Genomic DNA, 13,119 nt, shown 5'->3' on the forward strand with positions numbered 1-13,119 from the left:
TCATTTGATACCATTTTCAGCTTAAGAGTTAAACATTTCAGACATTTCGGCGAATCCATAACCCCCTTGTTTCTGGAAAGAATCGCCCATAAAGAAAATAAACTTTTCGCAATCAATTTTTTAAGATATTTGTTTCAACGATTCTAGATACATTGATCTATGTAGACATAAGGTCGAAATTGATTATAAATCAAATGAAGCACAGAGTCCATCTAGTTGGTGGTTAGAAATCATTTAAACCGTTTTGGAGTCATTGAGGTGTCAACCGCATATGACAGGCACTTCATTTAAGAAAAGGTAGCAGGCAGAGAGATAGTCCTTAATCACGTCCACAACATAACAGGGTTTTCATCTTCACCATTATCTGCATCCTCAACAAAGCGCCAGATATATTTCAATCGTAATAAATAAGAATCATCAACGGAATAAAAGCCAACTCAACTTCCTCGATAGTCAAACAAATGCCCAGGCTATCCGATCGGAATAAAACCATTCATAACACAATGAGGATCTCTCTGCAACTGTCAAATTTCTCCTCTAAATAATGACCGCAGTCAAAACATCCAATTGTGTGTATCTATTTCTATGGTCCGTGTCCCCTAATGTTGTGCGGTGCGAGGTGTTATCCAGTAGGCCTATTATGTGTCAAATTAAAAGGGAGAGAGATAGGGAGACGATGAAGTGTGAGCGTCGGAGAGAGATAAGGATCTGGGCGAGTCCCGGTGACATGGTAGACGGGACCCACCACGGAGTCTGGTGACAAACTGGACAGATGACTGCATTTAGAACGGTCAATTGTGGGGTGTAAGTGGATCGGACTCGAAAACAAAAACAGACCAACATGGTGATGACTCGCGGAAAGTGGATTGGTTTTGCGACGTAGAAATGGAATAACATTTTTTTTTTCAATCCAAAATGTTTATCATAAGAAGAACACAAGGTACTCCTTGAAGATATGCTGATAATTAAGGTGGACGTTATGTCCTAAAAGTCTTAACCTCTGAGATACAGGGTGATAAAATAAAATAAAAACTTAATTTCAACCAGGGGCTTGTTTACCATGGATCACAGCACAGCTTCTCTAACAAATTCAAATAAAATTAATAATATAATAGTATAACAATAATATCAATAAATAATGAAACGAAAACTCGAAATGAAAGAAAACAGTCTCCTTACTCTCCTTTTCCACTTTATGTGATGGCCAACGTTTCGCAAATTTATTTTTGCATCATCAGGGCTCTAGAAGAAAAATGTGATGAATCAGAAGAATAAAAAGGGATTATTTTTTAATTACACACATTCACAGTTGCGCAAAAAACAAGGTATTCAGAGTTCCAAACAAATAATGATCTGACATATATGCAACTCTCAATTAAAAACGAGAGGAACGCCAACATGTGTCAAAACAGTTCAGGTATTCATTCTTCCCACTAAATTGAAATACGAAGAACTCAGTCCATAGTCCATCTATATGTCAGCTCTTTTGTTAACACAATTATGATATTTTTTAATACATATCATCTAATGTAATATTCTTTTTTTATATTTAGTTCGACTGCGATGCTAAAATCTTTGTTTCATGACATGATTTTATGTCCAGTCTCTTTTTTATGCTCGACCAAAGCAGTTTTTTCAATTAGAAAGTTTTTACTACCATTTAGTACTTCATACATTCTCTGCTTTAAGATATTTTTCTGTCTGACTATATAACACTTCGAAAATATGATATCCTTGTACTATGTTGTCCTACTGTTTTATCTGTGATATCCTAGACCAACATTTTGGTTGTGTTTTCGTGATTGTCCTTATTCTTCTGATTCGTCATATTTTCTAGAGGCCTGATGATACAAAATTAAATTTGCGAAACTTTGGCCATCACATAAAGTGGTTTCTTTTTTTTCATGCTCCCTAACCTAAAAAAAAACATTTCATCTCACAACTCAATTTCATTAAGTACATCTTGCAATCAAGAACTGAGCATCTGACTAGAAAACATATTTTTTGGATTCTTATTCATTGTGGAACAAATTTGATCTCTTTATTCACTTTCAGTCGATAGGTATACACAAACATTTCCACACCGCATCGGATTTTTGGGGAATTGATCCTGAAGATTTTCATTTTTTTCAAGTTAAAACTCCAAAATGAATGAGTATCTGAAAAGTAATTCTTATTTTAAGGGAAAGCTGTGGCGAACTAGTTCATATTTTTTCTTCGAAAACATTCAATGCAAAACCCGTACGGACGCCACTGGTAAAGAAAATGAAAATGTTTGTGCATAGCAAAATGCGCAAATGTAAAATGCAAAATTGTATCAATCTTTGTCTGAAAAGACTTTTAGGATATAGGTACGTTCATAGGAAGTTTTTTTTTTTCAAATGAGTCAAAGAATCACCCACTCACATATAAGCATGTTTTTAAGGAACACTCTGTATACCAAGATTGACTCATATTGCAGTATTGCAGTATGCCAGATTTCCAAGCATTAAATATACCATTTTAACCTCCGAATTATTAGAAAAACAAGCAGAAACTCACTTTCTTTATTCCATTTGGTCAACAAAGTAATCCTAAATTCAATGAGTTACCACAATTCCGTTGGTGATAAATATTGAACATTTTTCTCTTGATTCGAGTCTAATTTTCCATAAAATAACGAACTCAGCTTGCAACCAACAATATTAGCTCCGATACGGATCTCCAATATGTTATCATTTATATTATCATTTTTATTTCATTTCGAACAAGAGTTAACAGATTCAAACATAATCCATTCAACGCATTTAATTTCATCAATACTGGGTGTGATTTTTTCCTTTACCATTTTTTCCAATCCGCCTCGGTGAAAAATATACAGGCTGTTGGACATCCATAATATTTCATTAGTCTCCACACTCGTACTCGTTGACTTAAAAAAAAAACTTACATACTGGACTGGCCAGTGAGCGATTATAAATTGAAACAGTATAACCAATTATAACACTATTATAACTCTCGAAATTATCATGTACAGGATGGGCAAAATTTGTGATACCTGAACTAATAATGCCATCTCCAATTCTCCACTATCTTTTGTTTTCGAGTTATAGGCCAAAATTTAAATTGAGACGATTTCAACTTTGGCCATTATCTCCGTTTCTGTTTGTGCTAAGATGTTGAATGAAAACATTATTGAGACACTTTTTTATAGCAATCCAGTGGCGGGCCATGATATTTTCAGCAGGTATATTTGCTGAGCTATAAAATAAAGATGTATTTTTCATATAAAAACAGTAGTTTGAAATGACTTAGAAACACTGAGGGCGATGTATGATATATTTCTGAAACGTGAAAGAAATGGCGATTCTTCCTAATTCATTTTAAACCACTGTCTATTTAAGAAAAAACGCAACTTTATGTTATAGCTCAGCAAATAAACCTGTAGGAAAAAATCGGGGTATGCCACTGGATTGCTATCAAAAAAGAGTCTCTATAATGGTTTTATTTCAACATCCTAGCACAAACAGAAATGGAGATAATGACCAAAGTTGAAATCGCCCAAATTTCAATTTTGGCCTATAGAACTCGAAAACAAAAGAAGATAATGGGATGCACTTGATGGCATTAAAAGTTTCTCGAAAAAAAAACGACATGAATAGTACATTCATATTCCTCTATCTCGTTGGGTAAAAAAGTTGTACTTCAGGTATCACCAATTTTGCCCACCCTGAACTAGAATTTCTTCTACTTCGATTATTATCAACTTCAACCACCAGACGTTGCTAGAATCATCTCCCATGGCGATAAAGTTAGAGATGTGCCATTAGCAACAGTGCATGCCTTTGAGTTATCGTCAAAGGATACCATATTAGCGAATCTTTCAATAAAATCTGATCTTTTTCCCAAGTTGCAACTTCCATCGTTTCTTATTCCGCATCGAGCCGTAACCTGCTGAAATTGTCGCAATTTTCGATGACTCACTCCAAGGCGAAATAGCTCATTTGCCATTCTTTTCCCGCACGCCAATCCAGCCCGCTTTTTCTCTTCCACATTCGTCAATACGTCGACAGTTATCCAATTGACCAACTATAGTTACGTCGTAATGACTTTATATAGTGCGGCACGAAATATGCCGTGACCATCTGAATCGACGTAATTAAGCGTTCGATAATTTCGTATGTATATCTACTCTTCGTAGTGATTTGACGCACGGCAATTCCCTCGTTTGGCCTCACGAGCAAGCGGCAAATGGTTGTTAATCAATTTTTGGGTTGGAGGAGTGAGAAGCCCCGATAATTTTTCAAACATTTTTGTTTTTCGCATGAAAACGCGAGGTGTGCGACTATTGAGCTCTGCAGAAATGTGCATTTGCTCTCGGTGCAGTTCCATCATACAGGGTGAGTCTTTGAATTGTAGAGGGTATCCAAAATTGATTGATTTTGGTTGTGAAAACGTTGAAAGAAGTCCTGTGTTCGATTTTTGTGAAAAGTCCGGAATTGTAAACTGCTTCTTCATTTTAGCTTATTTCCAAGGCTAAAATGGTTTATTTCATGCTTGAAAAATTTTAGTGTCAGGTTTCTAGGGGTGGTATAGCTCATTATGCATGTTGAAATACATGTACGAGGTGGGCGAAATTCGTTGTCTACTGAGGAGATCTCTAGAACTGTAAGAGCTATAAGAAGACGGATGACACATTTCCTTTTCAGGAAAACAAGGAATGGTGAAAACCGTAGCCTTCTTCGATTCTTCGTTTTTGAGTTATCGGCAAAAAATGAGATTTTGATGATTTCGAAGTTCTCATAACTTTTTTGTCTTTGAAGGTACAGATCTGAAACTTGAACCTTCTTAGGCACTTTTATACGTTGAATCTAATAAGAAAAAATTTTCAGATCTGTAGTTTCAAAGACAAAAAAGTTATGAGATTTTTTCGAAATCGTCAAAATCTCATTTTTTTCTAACAACCCAAAAACGAAGAATCGTGAGATGCTACGGTTTTCGCCATTCTTTGTTTCTCTGAGGAAGAACTCAAAAATGTGTCATCCGATTTTTTCTAGAGCCCTTATGTTATCGAGATCCCCTCAGTAGACAGCGAATTTTGCCCACCCTGTACAGTGGGTATTTCTGCAACCGTTGGGGATATAAAATTTTAAGTTAGAAATTTATAGGCTATTTTTTCATGATGAGTTCAAATGTGCTTTCTGTTTTTTGATATTGTATGTTAAACTGTGAAAGTTACAGGGTCATTTTGAAATTATTACTCTTTCGGGGATACTTTGTATCTCGAGAACCTCTTATGATATTTTCAAAGTGAAAACTGTTTTTGATAGATATTATATTTTTACATATAATTCGTTGGCGTACAATAAAAATCATTTTGAGTTATACCTCAAACTATTAGTTTTCTTAATGGGACATCCTATATTTTATTTCGCACCATTGAATTGCATTTTTTATTCGGATTGAAATAATATATAACATTTGGTATCTTAAAATATTGTTGATTATTGAAATTTTAATTTTATACTTTGAAGTCGATTTATCTATCAATCAAAGGTGCTTCGACAATTATTGAAATAATGACATTGACAGAAGTCAGTAATCTCCTTTGGTCCAGAATTTTTCAAAGTATTTCCGCTTAGGCCCGTTTGCAACAGCCGAGAATTCTCTAGAAAATTTACTCGAGATTTCATGCGCCGTGAATTATGTACCGTTACATACGCACTTTCGGTAGAATTCTCTGTTCAGTTGCGTACTAAATAGGCTCCGCCCTTTTCTTGCGAGAATTTTGTAGAGAATTCTCCAGAGAATTCTCGGCTGTTGCAAACGGGCTTTATGGAACATTTCAAATTTCGATTATCAGTAATACCCCTAGTGGACAGCGAATTTGGGATGCATTGTACAATTCAAAGACCCTGTATAATAAAATAAAACTCAAAATCTTATACTCCACATAGTTTTTATCGAAAGTGTACATATTTCGGACCTATCTAGGTCCATCCTCACCAAGCCAAAAAGGCCAGACTACATGAACAAATAAGGGTCACTTACTTTCTAGAATGGTGAAAACTGCAAGTTTTTCTTTATGTCGACACATAATCTCCACACCCTGGCTGTACTTTTTGCGATAATTTCACATTAGTAACTCCATGATAAATTTCTTGATATCAGTTAGTTGTCCTTATGTATTACGGAAGGGGTGGTTTTTATGGGGGTAATTCACCCCTAATTCACCCCTTGCATGTAATCCTCTCAACAGACCGTGTGGCCTAATGGATAAGGCGTCGGACTTCGGATCCGAAGATTGCAGGTTCGAGTCCTGTCACGGTCGAAAAGTTTTTTGCAAATGTTGATCATAACATACTCCGATGAATCAATAAAATTAATAACTATCTTCTTATTTCATTTTCAGACCGGCGGACGACATCGTTATTACAATGAATTATTCGTGAAGATATCTTGCAACCATATATGATTGAAATTTTTTCGACCCCTTCTTTCAATTACAATTAATCTTTTCTCCTGATTTTCAGGAAATAGTACCTATCTCTGCAATTTTGAATTTATTTTCGTCGTAATATTGATTGATTATCCAACAATTTTTATATTTTGTTCAATGAACTGTTCCATAATAGACAAGAATGAAATTTTGGTATCGAATTTTAAGACCTCTTTTGATTGGCGACTCATAGGGGTAAGGACGTATCTCAGTGAACCATTTCATCAAAAATCGCCCAAGGTACTAGATTATGAGAAAGATACGCACAGCCTAAGTTTTCGTTTATTCTAGTTCTCAGACAAAAACCTACTAGGTCAATAATAAATCTGAACCATACGGTTTCTTGCGACATGGCATGAAGTTAAAGGTTTCTCTCGATTCCACAATTTTTAGGCTTTCCTCCAGATTGTATCTTGAGTCGTAGAACTCTTAGATCTATTTTATTCGTCATATTGATTACTTGCTGAGCATTCATATGAGATACAAACCCAACAGTTGGTAAGGTTTATTGTGACAGGTTATACCTTCTGTAGAGGAAAGATTCACGTTTTAAGACCCTCTATTTATACATATTTAAAAATGAATTTGAAGTCAATAAAAATGCGAAAAAAAATCTACTGTTGTATGTCTGATCTCGTTAACGAACAATCTCCTCCAATTTTTTTCATGTGCGTGTTTTGAGTGCGGTAGAACCGGTGAACATAATCGAATTATGCCTCCACATCAAACCTGAAACGTTCTATCATATATATATGCTATAATAGACTTAATTATTGAGGATGGCCGTTTATCCAACAAACGATGACTATTTCCGACTTGAATCATCCTAATGCGTCTTCATTCCTTGGCCCCAGTAGATATAGAGGCATCATCAAGAGCGAACGAAACCAAAATGTCAAACGTCGTAGGAGAATCCATAAAAAACCCAAATTATATCCCAAGGTAATAGTTTTTATTCATAATATTAATCTTCCTAACAGAGGATGAAAGCAACGGAGGTCCAGACTATCTCAGAGAATATACCAGTGCTGGCCAAAAATATCGTAGGATAAACATTGGATTTCGTGATATTCGTGAGTGAAAATGGATTCGCATTTATGAACCAAGGTCCTTCAGGTAATTTTATACGTAAAAAAGTGTGTTCTTGTGTCTTTTATTTGAGGCTCACTCTAAAATTTTGACTAAAGTGTCAACAAGTCTGTTTTTACCACATTGGGTACTTAGTATTTCATTTCATTCGAAGCCAATGAAAATTAGTCAATAAATTATAATTTAATATACAGGGTTGGTCATAAATCTGGAATAAAATTGTTATTTCTTCAACCACTAACTCAAAATAAAAACGCTGAAATAAGTCAATTGATTTTTAATCATCCTCATTTTCTAGCAATGAAATTGAGTGTTTTTCTTTAACCCCTCAGCCCCAACCCCATCCAACTGTACTAATCAGAAGAAATTCGAAAGTTTCGAAAAAAATAGTAATTAATAGTTTCTCAACCAATAAGTCAAAATTAAGACGATGCAACACGTTAATCGACTTCCTATTGTAGTAGTGATATTTTGGCAATAAAATACATACTGATTTCAAACAATGAAACGTCTAGTGATATCACGTTTTGACAGCTGCCATATCGTGTCAAAAAAACAATAGGGCATTTCGGACTTTGACAGGACCGCCATTTTGTCTGAAGGACTCACAATTGCGAAGTGGGTGAGCTCCTATTATTGTGATGTCAAGTGGTTTTTATGAATTCATATAAATTTTCTGAGAAAATTATGTTCAGTGTATGTACAGGGTGAGTCATTGACCCGTACAAATATTTAAACAGTAAATTCTTGAGGTCAAAAAAACACTTTTTTCCTTTGCCATTTTTTTTTTCCAATCGGTTCGGTTTAAAAGATACAGGCTGTTGAAAGACCATAAAAAATGTTATTTTCAGTTCTCACATACGGCTCATTTCTTCCAGTTATCTTATTAGGATCTACGTATCATAAAAATACCAAAAATTCGAAGAACCCAGTTCTTGAAACTAAGTTGGACGCTTTCTAAAGAATATTTGAACGTTTTGTAAAATAAGAGTATTCTTCATATTTTCTTGTATAATGCACCGTTTTCGAGTTATTTGTTCAAAAATTGAAAAGTATCTGTGAAATTTGAAAAATTTGGGTACTTTGGCTGAATACAACTCTGTTTGAAAGATTTACAGATGTATAGTGCCACAGATTTAACTAGTTATTCTGAAGGTAATTTTGTTTTTCAGGGGTGGCACAGCTGATTATGAAAACTTAAAATGGATATATCTTTTTATCAGGGCCGAATCGGAAAAAATGTTATAGCAAGGAGTGTTTTTTTAACCTCAGAAATCTACTGTTAAAATATTTGTACGAGTCGAAGACTCACCCTGCATATCATTCAACCCTCAGTGATGAAATTAAAGAAGAAAACTGACTTAAATTTACAATATTTTCCCATTCACTTTGACATACAACTATGACGTTATAAATGTCATAGATGGTTTGTGCGCCTCTCAGTACGCGCAATTCTATCACGACACATCTTCGTAGCGGTTGAAACAACCTGTACATAATTTCGGATCGAACATGACCAGACTTTTCGTCATTTACAACGAATAAGGCACAGAATTGCGTATAGTCCAGTTAGTGGAAATTTCAACTTTCCTACCAGTCGAAGAACTTACTTTCATAATGATTAATCATTATCGATAATATGCCCGATTCCTTATCGTTTTTACTAAGTAGATCTTCGAATCCATTTCATCCGGCAATTAAAATCGACCAAGTTCCAAGCGGATTCTTTTCAGAAATACCTTGTATAAAGGTCGTACATTCTCTGGTTCTCGGATGACGTCAAAAATAGTTTCTTGATGAAGACATCTTATCCTGGCAGCTTCGTGTGTGGCATTCCGTATTATACGACCGAATATACCGAGCCAACATCATGCCACTTTTCGTCTCTTTTCGTCTTTCCTTCTGAGCCTTGGACGGATAAGGAGGAACGTATCGGTTCGTTGTGTGTTTGACATGTTCAAAAGTGAAAAGGTCCAATATAAGAGCTCTGTATATTTATATAGTCGGTTTTAAACGGTAGTCTTTCAGATGGATTGCCCCTCGGATTATGGGCTAGCTTTGGGGGGTCAATAGTACGTTGAATATTAGACGGGTTAAATCGGAGATTAGGGACCATTTCTCCTGATTGGGGGTTATTTGATGGAATTTAATGTTATTATATTTTTGTCCCATGAGATAAAATTTTCTCAGCATAAGAGTCTATTGTAGGACTCATTGTTAAAGTATTCGGCACACCATTTCATTCTTCTCTTATTATCCTTTTTCAACAGCATAATTGAAATGCTCTTGCAGAAAAGTTTTGGTCTGAATCTGAAAAACATAAATTTGAAAGCATCAGAAACAGCCCTTCAAAATATTTACAATATCAACTCTCAGAACATTATTCAGAACTGGGTATTTCTTCTTGAACATGTATAAAGTACAGCGGTCGTATATTTACTGAGTGAGTAAAAAATCAGTATTTACTATTTTGTAGACAAAAACTCGAACATATCAATTTTTTAAATTACACAACTTTTTATGAATATTATGGAGTTTGCCATAGGCCCCCTACAAAAGGGTCGAGGGTAGTTGAGTGTTTTGAACTGTAACCCTGATTTTTGTGGCATACATTGATATACCTTTTGTTGCTGAGGACTATCAGGTCATTTATGGAATTTTTAATAAATGATTCGTCTGTTGTAGGAATGAAATGGTTTAAACACATTTAATTCGAATTTTCACTAGTTTTATATATTTTCGGGAGTATTTGATTCGTTTGAAATGTTATCGAAAACACTTTTTTGCGTAGGGTAGTAATCGACGAATTATCTGAAATAGCAATGACAAATTCAAAACTAAATTAACATTGTACATTCTTTCATCTATTACTTCGTAAAAGTATAATAATATTTTCCATGACACCTCAAAAACACTCTTAAAGTGTATTCAATACAGATTATACGATTTTCACAAAATGAGGTTTGAAACCACGACGCGTGTTTCGCTATCATAATAGAATCTTCAGGAGGGTGCACCCTCCTGAAGATGCTATTATGATAGCGAATTCGGTTTTTAGTTCATTTATGGATTTCCCTCAATTCTCAATTAATAATAAAAGCATCTTCAGGGTTTACCTACATGTAGGTAAACTAAAATATTTCAGTTTACCTTCACCATCCACCCTGAAGATGCTTTTATTATTAATTGAGGGAAATCCATAAATGAACTAAAAACCGAATTTCATGATTTTTACAAATTCGAGTTATTTAACCACTAGTGGTTGAATAATTCATGTAATTCAGTTTTTTAAGGAAAATTTCTGGTAAATTTCGAATCGTTGAGGATAATATTAGGCGTTGAATTCTTATACATTTGTGATTCATAAATATAGATATACTCTTATTTATAATTTTCGTTATAACTCAATTTCTGTCGCAGATTCACTGAATACGTCAATCCTATAGAAATGCTTGAGAATGAAATTCGATACTTTTTAGGCAGGTGTTGAGAGATGTGCAACCCATCAATCTTCTTATATCAGTGATCTTAATACCGAAAACGGATTTTCCAAGATAGAAACACATCAGGTGTTTTGGAATGAACCTTTTGTCGATAGTTATTTCAGATGCCTATCAAAATGTAACTTCTGAACTAATATATCTTGGGTTTATGGATGGTTCAAGTCCAAAAGATGTGAAATAAAAACCCTGAAATTTTTGTTTGACTGCAGGCTATATCTCATACATAACAATCTGAACATACATATCACTTGAAAGGAAAATCTTAGATGTACAGTGTGGGTAACATCAATTGAATTGATTTGGCTGCGTACCTGTAAGAGCTAGGGAAGAATGGACCACATTTTCGACCTCGATATTCAAAAGATAAGATAATGGTCAAAAACGCATATTTATAAGTTACAATTTACATTTTTTGGTTCTTCGAAATGGTGTCTCTATCTCTTTAAGTCTTAGTTCTATCGAAAAACAAGTGTTGCATTCACTTATTTATGTAGAATTCAGTCCACCACTAAACAAAAAATAAAATTGAGGATATATGGATTGGTGGACTGATAAGATGTTGCAAATGTTTTTCGATAGGTATTACAAAGAGGCCGCAATTTTTTAGAAAAGAAGGTAGAAGGATGCGATTTGTCCATTATACATCTAGATCTATAGGTGCATATCTACCTATAGCTCTTACAGTTAGGTAAAGAGCTGCCATTTAATCTCATCGAATATTGCTCATTCTGTACATTGAATCTGTTGGAGTTTTCCATTTTTATGAGATTGCCTATTTTTCAGTTATCATTTACATATTTTTTCGTTTATAGGTAGTAACTTATTGAAGAGTTTTATATACTATATGTGGCTACATCCATCCACATTATGCCGCTATGTGCCGATCAGCAATGCCGCTCGGCAAAACCGATGTGTATTGTGTATGTGAATATACCGTTAGCTTGTGCCGATATGCCGCTCTGTGTCGATGATGCATCCACATACAAATGTGGATGCAGCTTTACACATCAGCCTTGCCGAGCGGCACACATCGGCATAATGTGAAAGCAGCTTTTCGCCGATGTGTACGGGAATGCAGCGTCGGCCGAGCGGCCTTGCCAATTGGCACACAGCGGCATAATGTGGATGCAGCTTTAAATATAATTTTAAGCTGCATCCTCATTGTCTCACTGTGTGCCGATGGGCAAGGCCGCTCGGCCCACGGTGCATTCTCGTACACATCGGCGAAAAGCTGCTTTCACATTATGCCGATGTGTGCCAATTGGCAAGGCCGCTCGGCCGACGGTGCATTCTCGTAAACATCGGCGAAAAGCTGCTTTCACATTATGCCGATGTGTGCCGCTCGGCAAAGCTGATGTGTAAAGTTGCATCCGTATTATGCCACTGTGTGCCGAGCGGCTTTGCCGATCAGCAAAATCTTATCGGCACAGTCAACGAGAGAAGACGCATTCACATTAACATGCGTGTACAAATTGCAACTGAAGGCATGTCGGCACAGGCACAGGTGCATATACATACACAGTGGATTTGCCTATTGGCACACAGCGGCATAATGTGGATGCAGCTTCACGCACGCTTTTGTCAATTGGGCGTTTTTGAATCAAACGATTCAAGAATGCCGCGACACATGCTTAAATGCGACAATGAATGAATATAGCGCTACTTGGTGATATTAATTCAAAAGCGTCATGTGAAAAAAAGGCTTCAGCGGAAACGCTTTTACCCGCGCTGACTGCGACTGCTTATCTGACTGCAGTTGCTCATTTGACTGCCACTGCTTTTATGATATTAATATCTGTTCATCATAACGTAGAAGATTTGAGAGTGAATTCTGATTTCAAAGTGGTAATACCGATTTGCTGATCCATTCAGGAGGAAGATCGGCCCCACTCTTGTTCTCCTTGGTGGATGGGGTGCATAACGCTTAAATTGATTGAGAAACATTGAGAAACTTAGGGAAACGAAGAATTCAAATAAAAAAATTTCTTCACTTTTCTCCGCGGAATGCCTCAACAGAAGTGCTAGAAACCCCCAACTAACATTCCGGCT

The 13,119-nt window shown here is 35.7% G+C and overlaps 1 protein-coding gene and 1 non-coding gene across 2 annotated transcripts in view; both read left to right on the forward strand.

Moving 5' to 3' along the window:
- The window catches only part of LOC123308264 (homeobox protein invected-like), a 123,135-nt gene that overhangs the window by 79,121 nt on the left and 30,895 nt on the right, over positions 1–13,119 (forward strand). The window lies entirely within an intron of this gene.
- On the forward strand, positions 6,238–6,310 carry Trnar-ucg. Its single transcript has one exon. It is a non-coding gene; the product is annotated as a tRNA-Arg (tRNA).

The sequence above is a fragment of the Coccinella septempunctata genome, chromosome 2 (genome assembly GCF_907165205.1).
Source record: "Coccinella septempunctata chromosome 2, icCocSept1.1, whole genome shotgun sequence".
Taxonomy (NCBI): domain Eukaryota; kingdom Metazoa; phylum Arthropoda; class Insecta; order Coleoptera; family Coccinellidae; genus Coccinella; species Coccinella septempunctata.